The 12,730-nt window shown below is 39.0% G+C and overlaps 1 protein-coding gene across 5 annotated transcripts in view; it reads right to left on the bottom strand.

The window, feature by feature from the left end:
• Window positions 1-7,204, bottom strand: part of znf618 (zinc finger protein 618) — a 30,477-nt gene extending 23,273 nt beyond the window's left edge. For all 5 annotated transcript variants that reach the window (XM_054757414.1, XM_054757417.1, XM_054757415.1 and 2 more), the window contains exon 1: window positions 6,824-7,204. The gene's annotated coding sequence lies outside the window, so the exon portion shown is untranslated. The remainder of the gene's footprint in view (window positions 1-6,823) is intronic.
• Between the last annotated feature and the right edge of the window lie 5,526 nt (window positions 7,205-12,730).

Below are 12,730 nucleotides of genomic sequence, written 5' to 3'. Positions count from 1 at the left end.
CCCACAAAAATCAGACATTTGATCAATATCGAGTTTCTAAACACACGGTATTTGAAATGTACTACATTTGTTTGGAGACACTTGACAACACTTGTACATCCTCTGTCAAGAGTCGAGCGATTTTTTGAGCTTCAAGAAATAACTCCTATATTTGATCATGGTGCAGCTACAGTACTTGTGTACAATAATGAAGGACATTCTTCAGACTAAACAATCTTATTCTCCCACTAACACAAGTTAAGATCTTACTATGCCAACACAGAAAAAAAAATCCTCTGCTTTGCAATTCAATTACACTGGAAAGGAAAATCCAAATATGAAATACAAATTTGCTTAGGGCTCTGGAAAATGTTTGCACTCTGGGGAGGTCAGAGGAGGGGGGAGCAAAAATAGTAGTGAGTTAAAAATGGAAGGGTCACTTCAATCACTGCACTGGTTTGTATTATCCTGAGTCGAGACCGGAAAGTAATTCTTTCCTTAATCAAATGCACATTTTCTTGTCGTCTTGTAATAAATGTCTTCCAGTAAGGGGCTTGACCAATAATTTCAAAAAGCAATAACACAAAGAAATATATAAACACCCCCCCCACAGCCCCGCATCCCCACTTGAACATATACGGTACACACATCAAAGACTCTGCTACAAACGAGACTCTGCTACAAACCGACAGTCTCGTAAAATTCCAGCACTATACTGTATTCTCCACAACCCCCCCCCCCATAAAAACATTTTCAATCTATATGTTAATGCTGTGAATTAAATTTTAATAACAGCAGACTTGAATCACGCAGAAATAAATCCAGAAAGATCAAGGCCCTAAAATTAGAAATTCAAGGCGGCATACGATCTACCACTAAAACCCTCCTAGACTAGAAGATTACATTTTTGATGAAAATCAAAATTACACTGCAAACATACGAGGGTGCGGCAAACTGTGCACTATTGTGATTTATGGATTCATTAAATCCCCCGGGAGTTTCAGCTCCCCACCCCCACCCCTGTTTTCCCCTCGCAGAAATTAGATTTGTTTTACAGAATTTTTTTTTTCTCCCCAGAAAAGCCACACAAGCTCTACCTGCAGAAAATGGACAAAGACCATTTTGTCTACATAACCACTGTATGTAAACAAGCCTAATTTTCAATGCTGCAGCAAATGAATGTCCCTATGCATTATTCATCAAACCAATAAGGTTCATTTTTACAAGGGAAGGGAGAGAAAGAAATATGAGCAGAATCCACACAATTTTATGCGGCGGCCCTAACCCCTGAAAAGCAATTTCCCAGGGACTAATATAAATTAAGCAATTTTCAGACATTTTCAGCACAGCCACTAAAAAAAGAGCAGAACAGTGGATGCCTGCAATGCTCAAAATGGATTCTAAAAAGGCCCATTTTAACCCCACATAACTTACCAAGAACGGTGCTGAACAAGAAATGACAAAGAATCAAAGAAAGCAATCTCTCCATTTTACAAAATAGAAAGAAAACTAAAGCTACACTTGATAAGAGCTAAAAATGATCCGTCACTATCTCTCTCACCATTGCAGTAGTTATTATTCAAACTAAAATATGGCAGCGGAACCTTTAAAATCTACTGTCGCAGGGATCGTACAAATCAGAAATCAACCTCGATCCGTTGTTTTGGTTTCCCATACTCTTTTTTTTTTTTTTTTTGCTGCTTATTTGCCGAAATGTCCAACAAAACCTGATTGGCTCTAATGCATACTGTCACACAAGACGTAAGATCAGGGCATCACAAGATGTACTCGGATGGTTTTCTTCTTCGGGTCATTTATTTCAAAACATGGGCCGCCTTCATGCAGTTCCAAAATCGCAGGTTTGTAGGTTGTATAAATCACAATTTAACCACAGCTTGAATTGCTCGAATTACAGAGCGAACCAAGTATTAAAAGATGGGCTTCTGAAGTCAAATGCCCCTGAGGTCGTACAAATTGGAATTCAACCACAATTAAGTCACACAAAACTTTCAGCTCTTACTGCTGTTCAGTTGAGAGCATAGAATGATTAACAACTTTTGTCACTCGAGGGAAAGGCTTCTTGAGACGTCATCGGTACTTCTGTGAGGACGTGTTGGACGTTTCGCTCCTCATCCGAAGAGCTTCGTCAGCGAACTAACAAGTGCTGGTAGCCTAGGCCTTAAATACACTAAGAGCTGTGGGTTTTGGTCTCAGTAACCTGACCAAAACCCACAGCTCTTAGTCATGCAAATGAGGTGGAGCCAGGGCCGAGCCAGAACAATAGATGCTAGCGAGCCAGTATCAGAGTCGTTCATACCCAACTACAGGGAGCTACACTTCCCTTTGATTGGAGGTGCTAATGGCAGGAGAGGATTAGACCACAACTCTGCCCAGTCTTAGTGTAAGGAACCAATAGGAGGAGGGTGTTGGCACACCAATTCCGCCCTCTCTTACTGTATTTAAGGCCTAGGCTACCAGCACTTGTTTGTTCGCTGACGAAGCTCTTCGGATGAGGAGCGAAACGTCCGACACCTTCTTCACAGAAGTACAGATGACGTCTCAAGAAGCCTTTCCCTCGATGGACAACTCCTGTACGACTGAGAGCCTACACAGAAACTTTTGTCACGGTTTTTCTTAAAGATACCCTTCTAAAAGCAAATATCCCTAAGGTCAAACAAATTGCAAATCAGCCAATATATATATTTTTTAATACGTCACCACAAACGCCACAGCTCTAACTGCCATTAAGTTTAACAACATCAAAGGATAAACATCTTATGGTTCTTCTTGGCATTTTTGCCTCACTTATGCTAAAAAATGGACTTCTAAAGTCAAAGCCCCAAGGGTCATAGAAATCAGAATTCAACCAAAATTTTCGGGGACAATATGTCTCGAATGATTTATAAAACTTCAGAGCTTGAACAGTCATTAGGTTCAGAGTATCGAAGGATCAAAAAATTTTGCTTTTTGTTTGGCTTTTTTGCAACTATTAAGACCAAATGCCCATAAGGTAATGCAAATCTGAATCCAACCAGTATTTCAACAAAAGTACGGTGGCTTTAGTTCAAACTGCAATTTTGCATAGGAGACGTTAGCATATCTAAATCGCGTGGTTACGATGAGTTTCAGGGCCACATTGGGGAAAAAAAATTATCAGAAATTTTGAGAATAAAGTCGTAAATATACGAGAATAAATTCATAAATTTACGAAAACAAAAGTCGCAATATTACGAGACTAAAGTCATACTGTACATTTACAATAAAAAAAGTTAATGAGAATAAAGTTGCACATATACAAGAATAAAGTCGTAAATTTACGAGAATAAAGTTGTAATATTACATGCCATACGTGTCAGGGGAAAAATAGAGCCTAGCTCTTCAGGAAGGAGGGAAACATTCCTCTTGCTTCATCTTTATTCTCGAAATCGCCGATTTTCTTTCTGTCCCAATGGGGGCCTAATAGCCCGTCGTACATGGGAACTAAGTTCAGCGAGCATCAAACACTGGGCATAATTATGCTTATTTTTGGCTTTCCCCCGCCAACACTTGAGCCAAAAGCGGGACCACAGTCATTTACTTCTACAGTTAAATGTACAGACCGGAATTTGACGAAAATCTTCATGGAAGTTATAGTACCGGTCAAAATTTTAAATACGCTTTCTCATTCAATTTTTGAGCAAGTGTTTCCAAACTTTTGACTGTTAATGTATTTCGCGCCAGTCACACAAAACTTCCAACATTCAACATGTTTTAGCAAGACATCACAAAATCTCAAATAAGTGACACAAAAAGTTGACTTCAAAATAAATGATCATGGTAAAAAAAAGAACAATTTAAATAAATCATTTCTAATCCAATTTAAATGATGACATTCATGCTGCGTCATGTCAAACTGCATTTAATCCGGATCTCCTCCAGACTGCGCATGTGGAAGTAATTGAAAGGTAACATGGAAAATCCTATTTAACATGTTCAGAGGCTTCTACCTCTGTCAGATCTCATCGCATCGCCTTGTAAATTGTTTGTGCTCGAGCCAGGTGTTGTTACAGTTTGTTCTTTTGGATCCAGAAGAAAAACATTTAGATGAAACGTTAGCTCCTTTTTAGCAATTAAGATCTGGACAAGATTGTAGCCGCTCAATTAATCATTGATTTTTGCAGATGACAAATGTGTAAGCCTTGGGGGAGGTCTCCCATGCATCAATTTCCTAGGATGAGATGAAATTTCAACTCAACAAACAAAAGGCAGAATTATACTGACAGATTTATTATTATAATTTCCAACAGCTCACTGAATTTATTATGAGGACTTGAAGGTCAGCATTCAAATTACCCCCCCACAGCAAAATGGCAACTGCTTTCCCTCGGACTCAAATAAAAGCAAGCTGAGCAAAATGGGAAAAGTGTTTGCCGTCCGCAGGATTAATAAAATAAACGCTGTATGGGATTGTTTTCCCTGCTCTGCATTTTTTGCTGGCATGCTCTTTCTTCCCTCAGTTCTCCTCAGTTTGCTATTTTGTGCAAACAACACTCCTAATCCAAAATCTGGGAAGAAATCATGAATCGTGTACAAAACAAAAAAGCAGACAGGCCAGAAATCTGAAAATACCAAATGCTATGATTGAACTGTCAAAACTGGATAAGTAGATTTTTTTTTAAACATTCTTTGAAAAATTCACTCGTAAGCAAAACCATGCAAGGCCAGAGGAAAAGGGCTGACTTGCAGCCTGCTGATGGATGCATTTTTTTTTTTTTTGTAAAAGGTCATTGTGAATTCATTACGGTGGAAAGTACTTTCATTATTTTTTACTAAGAAAGCCAGTTTTTGGATCAATAAATTAAAATTTCTGACTCTGTTCAAATCAACAAATCGCAAACTAGTCGATTTATCCTCCCGAGACCCAGCTATGCATTGTTCTCCTCTGTAAGAGGCAGGCGTTTCACGGCCTCATTTCAAATGCAAAACATTCAACAAGGTAAAAAAAACTGTTGTGCTGTGGAGAGAACATTCAAGCTCTCCTGTTATATGTGATTTGCTGGCGTTTAAAAAGTCAAACATCTGCTCTAAAATCTGGTGTTCATGTCAGACAACTGTCATGTCCTCCTGATGGCAAAGGCAAAAAGGGTTTCTCTGAGCATGGCAGGCACAAGCAAGGTCTGCTCAGGTGGTTTAAGGTTTATAGTTTATAAATATGGTTTATGGGGTGAAAAAAGTCAAATATGTCATCTTATGGTTATTGGACTGCAGTCAGCGTCAGTCAGGGTCCTAATAAGGGTCATAGGATTGGCCTATGTCTTCACAAACAATCCCGTCACATCATCCGGCTTAGCGCAAGCCGACTTTTTTTGTCCTATAACTCTTAATATATTTGAAGAAATTGAAAATTAGTCTTACTGCGGCCAACCTAGGGAGCAATGATACATTGCCAAAGACAGAAAGCCTTTTTGCCTTTGACGTCAGGAGGTCACAACTGTGGTAATGTTCGTTGCTTTACTTTCAAACTGGTTACAACCCAACAGCACAAAAAATATTTTCTCCCAGTCCGAGTTATATTCAGGAGAACGCACCAGTTTTCCTATATTTAGTTTTCAACAAAAGATTTCAGCAAATTTCGACTCATTCTTATTCAGCCTTCTTGGATCACACACCCAACACCAAATCTCTCGATACTCAGTTTACACAACACTACGGCATGCTTTAAGGCGCATTCAATTGGCAAACTCAAGAAACTAGTCAGTTTTCCGCATCAACAGTAAGTTCCATCCTGGCGAAGAATGAAGAAATCACACTCCCATTCCGCTCCTCGCTGTCTTGACAACAAGAACATTCAATAAAAGGTATACAAATGTGACATTCAATGTATCCGCTTTATTCATTATTTGTACGTTGTTTTGGAATGTTTTGCATGTTTTTTGTTGACATTTTGGGTGTCTGGAATGGATCCATTAGATTTACATTATGTCCTGTGGGGAAAATTGCTTCAGTTTTCATACGCTTCAGTTTTCGTCTGGCCTTTTGGAATTGCTAACGAAAACAGAGCTACCACTGTATTTTGATTTCTCACTGAGATGCAGACTTGACAACTTGCATGTTTTTGGACATCAAAAGTGCACTTTTGCAGTGTTTACATCTGCCTGTGAAGCTTATGAGGTGGCCAAAAAAACACGAAGCAGCCTTAACGACTGCAATACAATCACTCCTCACTCCTCAATATATCACATTTCACAAAATACATATATAATATATAATGGTAGGAACATTTATTTTTGCTAGAAATTCGATTTCTCATGGCTGCCTACAGGGGGCGTTATTGACATGCAGACTTATAAATCCTCTAGCGTTCCTAAAATAATACATGCATTTTTCGGACATTAGGGCACTTTAGCAGTGTTTGAATCCGCCTCTGAAGCTCGGTTGGCGGACAAAAAGCCATCGAGAAGCGGCCTTCGTGTGGCCTGACTACCGGAGTAGGAGGGGGGGCAACTCTGCACAAATTTGAAGGAAAATTCACCAAAAAAAACATGGCTGCAGGAGGTTTTTGTGTTTAGATTGTTCCTCCCCGTCGTCGTCCTTCGTGTGGCCACCATAGCTCCCTTAGCTTGCACTACGAGTGTTGTGTTCTCCGACTAATCCATACAAAACTTGAAAATTCCAAAATAAATTTCAAACATGAAGGGAAACAAAATTGTGTTCGCTCATGATGGCTGCACCTGGTTAGCAAGGCAAGCACTGACTGCTGCTGCGTTCATTTAGCAAGTGAAACAGACCAACTTGACGTTATATCCCTTATGGAAATTTGTAATTTTTCTAAAATAAAAAGACCAATATTTCCAATTTGACATACCTCCAAAAGCGATGTAGCTCATGCGAAAACAGTCCAAGGAAAATCCTCCCTCCCCGGCCAGAGGTGACTGCAACAACGGCTTCCTCCCCGGAAAAAACGTGAATTAGTTATGAGGAAATTCCAAATGTGAGAAATTTCCCTCCAATGTTTTTCCCCCCAATGCTTCTACACGCTACGTTACATTTCTTAGCAAATCGCGTCAATTAGCCTAGGTGTACATAGTCCGATCATGCTGTCCTTTCCAGCCTTGCAAAAAAAAAAAGGGCTATGTCGCTGTTCCCAGTATGGAATTTTTCGTCCGCCATGCACAAGGGCAGATTCCAAAATTACAGCGCCGGCCTGCAATAGCCTACATTAAAAAAGGAAAAAAATGGTGGAAAAAAAAACTCTGGGAAGAAGAGTGAGGTGGGGTGGGGGGGGGTGCATGTTGGCCGACAAAAACTTACACGGCAAAGACGTCATGTTACATTAGAACTCAAGGGTGTTTTATTTACAAAACATGTTCAAGTTTTGTATCACATTTAACCATTATTTAATTAAAAAAAATATATATATATATACTTATACCAAGGTTATGTGTCAACTACGAACTAAAACAGTATTTGCTATACTTTGCATAGTCGTGAACTGTAACTTTTTGGTTGGCCAACATTTTTATTTTAAAACCCCAATTCTAACATTTTTAGGGCCTGAGCACCGAGGACCAAGAGCCTTGTAGGAATTGCGCTGTTTCTTCTTCTTATTATTCTAAATTTATGGTGACCAAGCGTTCTGTTGTCCTGGGACTTGTTTTCACGTCCTGTACTGGCCGTCCTGTTTTGTTTTTTTTAGAAGTAATGAAAATGTCCTGGTTTTCATTGTTTTTCATTGAGCCATTAAACAAGCTGCATTTGGGCACTGTTGCATGTGACTAATCCCTGAGAGGCTGCCATGTGGCGGCTTTTTGAATTTGTGTTGCCAAAAAGCCAAAGAAAAAGCGAAACATATGCACAGAGTCAATCATCTGACGCTTTCAGAGTTGAAGTCTCATAGAATTGAGGACATCATGCACATCTTGCAACTTCAGAGGGCACATTTTTCCTGAAGATATTGGTTATATTCCAAAACTTAACAAGCAATTGACCTCAGCTTCCTGCATCCTTTGTTTCTGGAATCATATTTGTGCCAGATTTTGATATATAACAATGTTTTAACCATACACATGTATTGAAATTATAAGGTATCTTTGAGAAAACATCAAAGTATAATTTGAGTAGGCCTACTTCATAATAAAAGAAAATCTAAAATCACATCAGGCCCCTTTTGGGCAGCTGTTGTCATTACATCTCTATTTTCTGGGGCCTAACTTTTTCCTCCTGTACTGTGCCCCTGTTTAGGGGTTTTGGGTGTGTCCCTCAAAAAACGTAATTGTCCCGTATTTAGAAACAAAAATGTGGGACACACTTGATGCCATAATACAGTGCAAATAAAAAATAGTCTATAAAAGTGTTGATGGAATTAATGAATAACAGGGCGCTTTATGTGAAATTTTGAAACTTTTTCTCAGCCCTTTCCTTGCTCGATGACCAGTGAGCTGACAGCACCCTTACACACCACAACACAGAATCCAGCTCATTAGTCGAGGTATTGTTTAAGTTTACAACTTTTTTCTGTAAAACACACAGGTATTCTGCCATTTGTTTTTACAGGTGAGGATTTGGGCCATTCCTAAGGGTCTTACCTGAACTAACTCCTCTTAGTGTATTCACCAAATCCTCGTCGAAATTGACCTCTGTATAGAAGATGCACGAGCGACGATGAATAGCAAAATGTTTGAGTTTTTGCCTTAAGGGGTGGGTGGAACTTGGCGGTGAAACTGGCTATTCACCTTGAAACATGAAGCACCCCTCGGAGGGTTATAAATTATTAGCACCCACCATCAGCACAGCTATTTGGTACAAAATCTGGTACGCATGTTCGTAGCAAAAAACAGTAAAGGACCTATGCTGTAAAACTGTGGTACAGATGTAGCTTTCCACCACCAGTGTGTGACTGCAGAGTTCATGAATAATGGGTTTTCACTGTAAAGTGCTTAAAAGGCAATATATAAATGCAATCCATTATTATTTGTGTTATTAAAACGCACGGATGGTCAGCCATTTTATTTTGGAGGTGAGGATTTGGGACATCTTCAGGCGTCGCAATCAAACTCTTCCTAGCGAATTCACCAGATCGCTACCAAAATTGAACCTTGTATGCAAGATGGATGACCGACAATAAATTGTGAAAATGCAAATGCACAGGGCCATTTTGGCCCTCTCTGGTATTCCTAGGGTGGGAAGGTTGAGGCCGGTAGTTCTAGAGAAGCAACTTTTTTGAATCAAAAAAACATAATCTTCCTGCAGAATTCCTGCATTACTCACTACTGTTTCCACTTTACATTTATTTCTACATTTTTTTTTTTACTCTGTAATGGATTTGACTTAAAATATAATGTACTTAAAGTACTTCCCTTAAAGCACAACGACTTAAGTAACAGTACAAGTCCAGATTTTAAAAATTACTCCAAAAAATATAAATACACGAAAGCCTATTTTACAGTAACACCAGTAATTGTAGTATTTGAACACTTTTGGATTTCAGTATGAGTAAAATAGAAGCATTTCACTCAAATCAATGACGTGGGAACAAAATGATCACTGTTCCCAATAAGATAAAATAATAAGAGACCTGCAAATACAAGTGGATGCATGATGGGTTTTTTCAATGACTTATGCGTCATATTCATTGTGTGTAATTAATATATTAATTAATGTAATATACAGATTGATAAGTGGATTATATAAATAGAGCGGAAAATCACTAGATCTTGTTCAAATGTCCAGTCGTTGTATTTATTGTTTTTAACCAGCAGAGGGACCTAACGCACTAAAGAATAGTCACTCCGTCCTGCACCTTCACTGGTGTACAAATGACTGTTGATCATATTAATATGAAATAGAGCACATTCTGCTTTTTTATCTCTACCTATTGATCCCCCAAATTGTGGAAGCTCGTTTCCGCCACTGAAAAAAAAAAAAAATCTCAATGGTAAGTCATAATTATGAGATAAAAAGTCCAAATTATGAGATAAGGAAGTCACAATTATGAGATAAAAAGTCAAAATGATGAGATACAAACTGCGCATGTGCCGAGTGCCACGTGACGAAGGTTGAATAATTTCGACCTTTTTTTGTATCTCATAATTATGACTTTTTATCTCGCAATTTTGACTTTTTATCTGAATAATGTCGGCTCTCTTATCTCATAATTTCGACTTTTTATCTCATAATTTCAACTTTTTATCTCACAATTGTGACCTTTTATCTCATAATTATGACTTAGCATTGGAATATTGTTTTTTCTTTCAGTGGCAGAAACGGGCAATTTCTGCTCAAACACCGTTTAAACAATTGTTGAGACCCAGTGCCCTTATTTTGCACAAAAGGCAATATAGAATTCAAACAATGTTAGTCCCAAATATATGGTAGGAAGACATGCATGCATGCAAGTTTCTATTGTAGTTACTGAGAGATAAACATGAGTTCACTGGGTGCACTAATTCATAAAGAATAAAACTGTATTGTTTATTGCCTGAAACTGACTGCACTGTGATGATCTCGCTGTTAGACATGATGCTGACAGCAAAAACGCTATACAGTGTTCCCTTGCTACATCGCCGTTCACCTTTCGCAGATTCACAGTTTCGCAAATTTCAATTTAGCATTTGCAAAGTGCAATTTAGCATATTTAGCATATTTTGTGTATGAACAGTGAACAGTGTATGAACGCGCATTGTGTTCTGAGTCCTTGTGGTGCATTAGAGCGATCTATGGGTGCTCTGTTGTATGTGTCTGTTATTGTATTTACTACTGCTACCAGGAGAGGGTGTTGTATATGTGCAGCTCCACTTGTCTCAGTTTGTGTTTACATGCTTGTACCACAGTAGACAATATGCCGCTAAATACGGAGCCACAGCAGTCCTTACTGGATAAGGGAGAATCCGCCCGTTGTGTTCTGCGTTCCAATTGGCTGTTTACCATTGTCAATCAATCTCCTTCTCAATAGACGGCGAGGAGGCAAGACCGGAGAGGGGAAAGTGACGGCACTCAGCCGCTAACCCACCACGGAAGTATGACCGCGAGCGGATGAAGGAGCCCGGGGAACCGTAACAGGGTCGCGGGACGGAGGCGGCCCGGGCCCAAAAACAAACTGTTTCCCAAGTATATTAGTGTGCGTGTGAATGTATAAACGAGAGAAATTAACTTAAATTTCTTTGTAGAAAGGTGCTTTATGAAAGCAAGTACATTTTCTTGTCTTCATGTACAGCGCAGCCTTGACCCATCCAATATGGCGGCAACGTTGCCGTACGAATCAGCGCTCGATGCGGCGTCAATTTATGTCTATGGCCAGTCCCTAGCAAACAAGCTAACTGTGTGAGCTGCTTGGTAACCACCCATAAACAATAGAGGAAGAAGCTAAACAGCTAAATAAATCTTCGTTTCAAGGAGTAGGACGACGGCAGGAGCAATATGCTTTACCAAAACCGCTACAGCTGAACGGCGCCAGGTGGAGGCACGGTCAGAGAAGAAATCACTGAGCCACTTAATAATTTATTGATCGACTGATCATTAAAATTCAAATGAAATATGAACTTTGAGAGTGTTTAAACAAGAGAGAAATGTGAGAAAATGTCAATGCCTGTCTGAGAAAAGTGTATCAAGTGTACTGTGCGGGGGTTTTACAGCTTTAAGACATACAATATAAAATAACTGTTAACAAATAAAGTTAGCTACTTCGCGTGGGCTTTTTTGGGAGCCTATTCCCCGCGATAAACGAGGGAACACTGTACAAGAACGGTGTGCCATTACTTTTGTCCCTGTCAAACGCAGCGTCCCAAATGCCACAAATACACAGTTTATTTTTCACAAGTCAAAGGCGCTGTGACCCCGCTCACAACCTACTTTTGCATCAAGAGGTCAAAAAAGTAGGTGAGTAGCCTCACTACAATGCTTCTATGCCTCCTTCTTCTTCTGTGACGAACATGGGCTTCATCATCAGCCCTTTAAAAGTTTGACATTGAAAAAAAGGTGGTCATAAAAGTGATGAGCGCACCATTAAATGACGTAGCTTATGTATGGATGCATGTGGGAGAGAATGGAAAGCTGCCATGACAAAAGTGTACATGATGAAATGGATAATTGTGCTGTCATCCCATTTAAAAAAGTAGATGTGACTCATGTAAGTAATCATATGTATAATCTTCTTGCTTTCAAATTTCATATTGTTCTATTTTAAGAATAGTCTCATTACAATATTGCCCTTTAAAAACTGGTGGTCCAAAATGCCCAACGAAAATTGTAACCGAAGCAATTTTTTCCAAAGGAAATCATGTAAATCCAATTAATATGTTCTACACACACAAAAATATGAACAAAAGTGCATTTTATAAAGAATAATTATGGTTTTACATGCAGAAAACAATCCAAAAGTAATTATAAATGATGAATTAAATATAAAAATTAACATTTAACAATAAGGGTGTCACAAGGTCTCGTGTCGCAAGATCTCATGAGATTAAAATGTGACAAGATTGCTTGTTCAGAAAAAAAAACTAGGCCTGGGATGATAACAAATAAATCAATGAATCATACAATAAATGATAACTTGCTAATTTTGCTGGCCTCAATAAATTGCCATATGCATACAGTATGTGTCTGTTTTCCTCGTCTCCCGTCTCCAAACAGGCAGGAAGAGAGTTCACTCTGGGCATTGGTTTCAGCACCTTGGTGCGTTTGTTCCATAGAACAATGGAGTGAGAGCTTTTGTCAGTCATACAGTCTCTTTGTCTCAGTATGTATGTGTGTGTGTGTGTGTGTGTGTGTGGGG

This window comes from Dunckerocampus dactyliophorus, chromosome 17, assembly GCF_027744805.1.
Source record: "Dunckerocampus dactyliophorus isolate RoL2022-P2 chromosome 17, RoL_Ddac_1.1, whole genome shotgun sequence".
In the NCBI taxonomy this organism is placed as follows: Eukaryota; Metazoa; Chordata; class Actinopteri; order Syngnathiformes; family Syngnathidae; genus Dunckerocampus; species Dunckerocampus dactyliophorus.
This window is presented reverse-complemented; position numbering and strand designations above follow the sequence as displayed.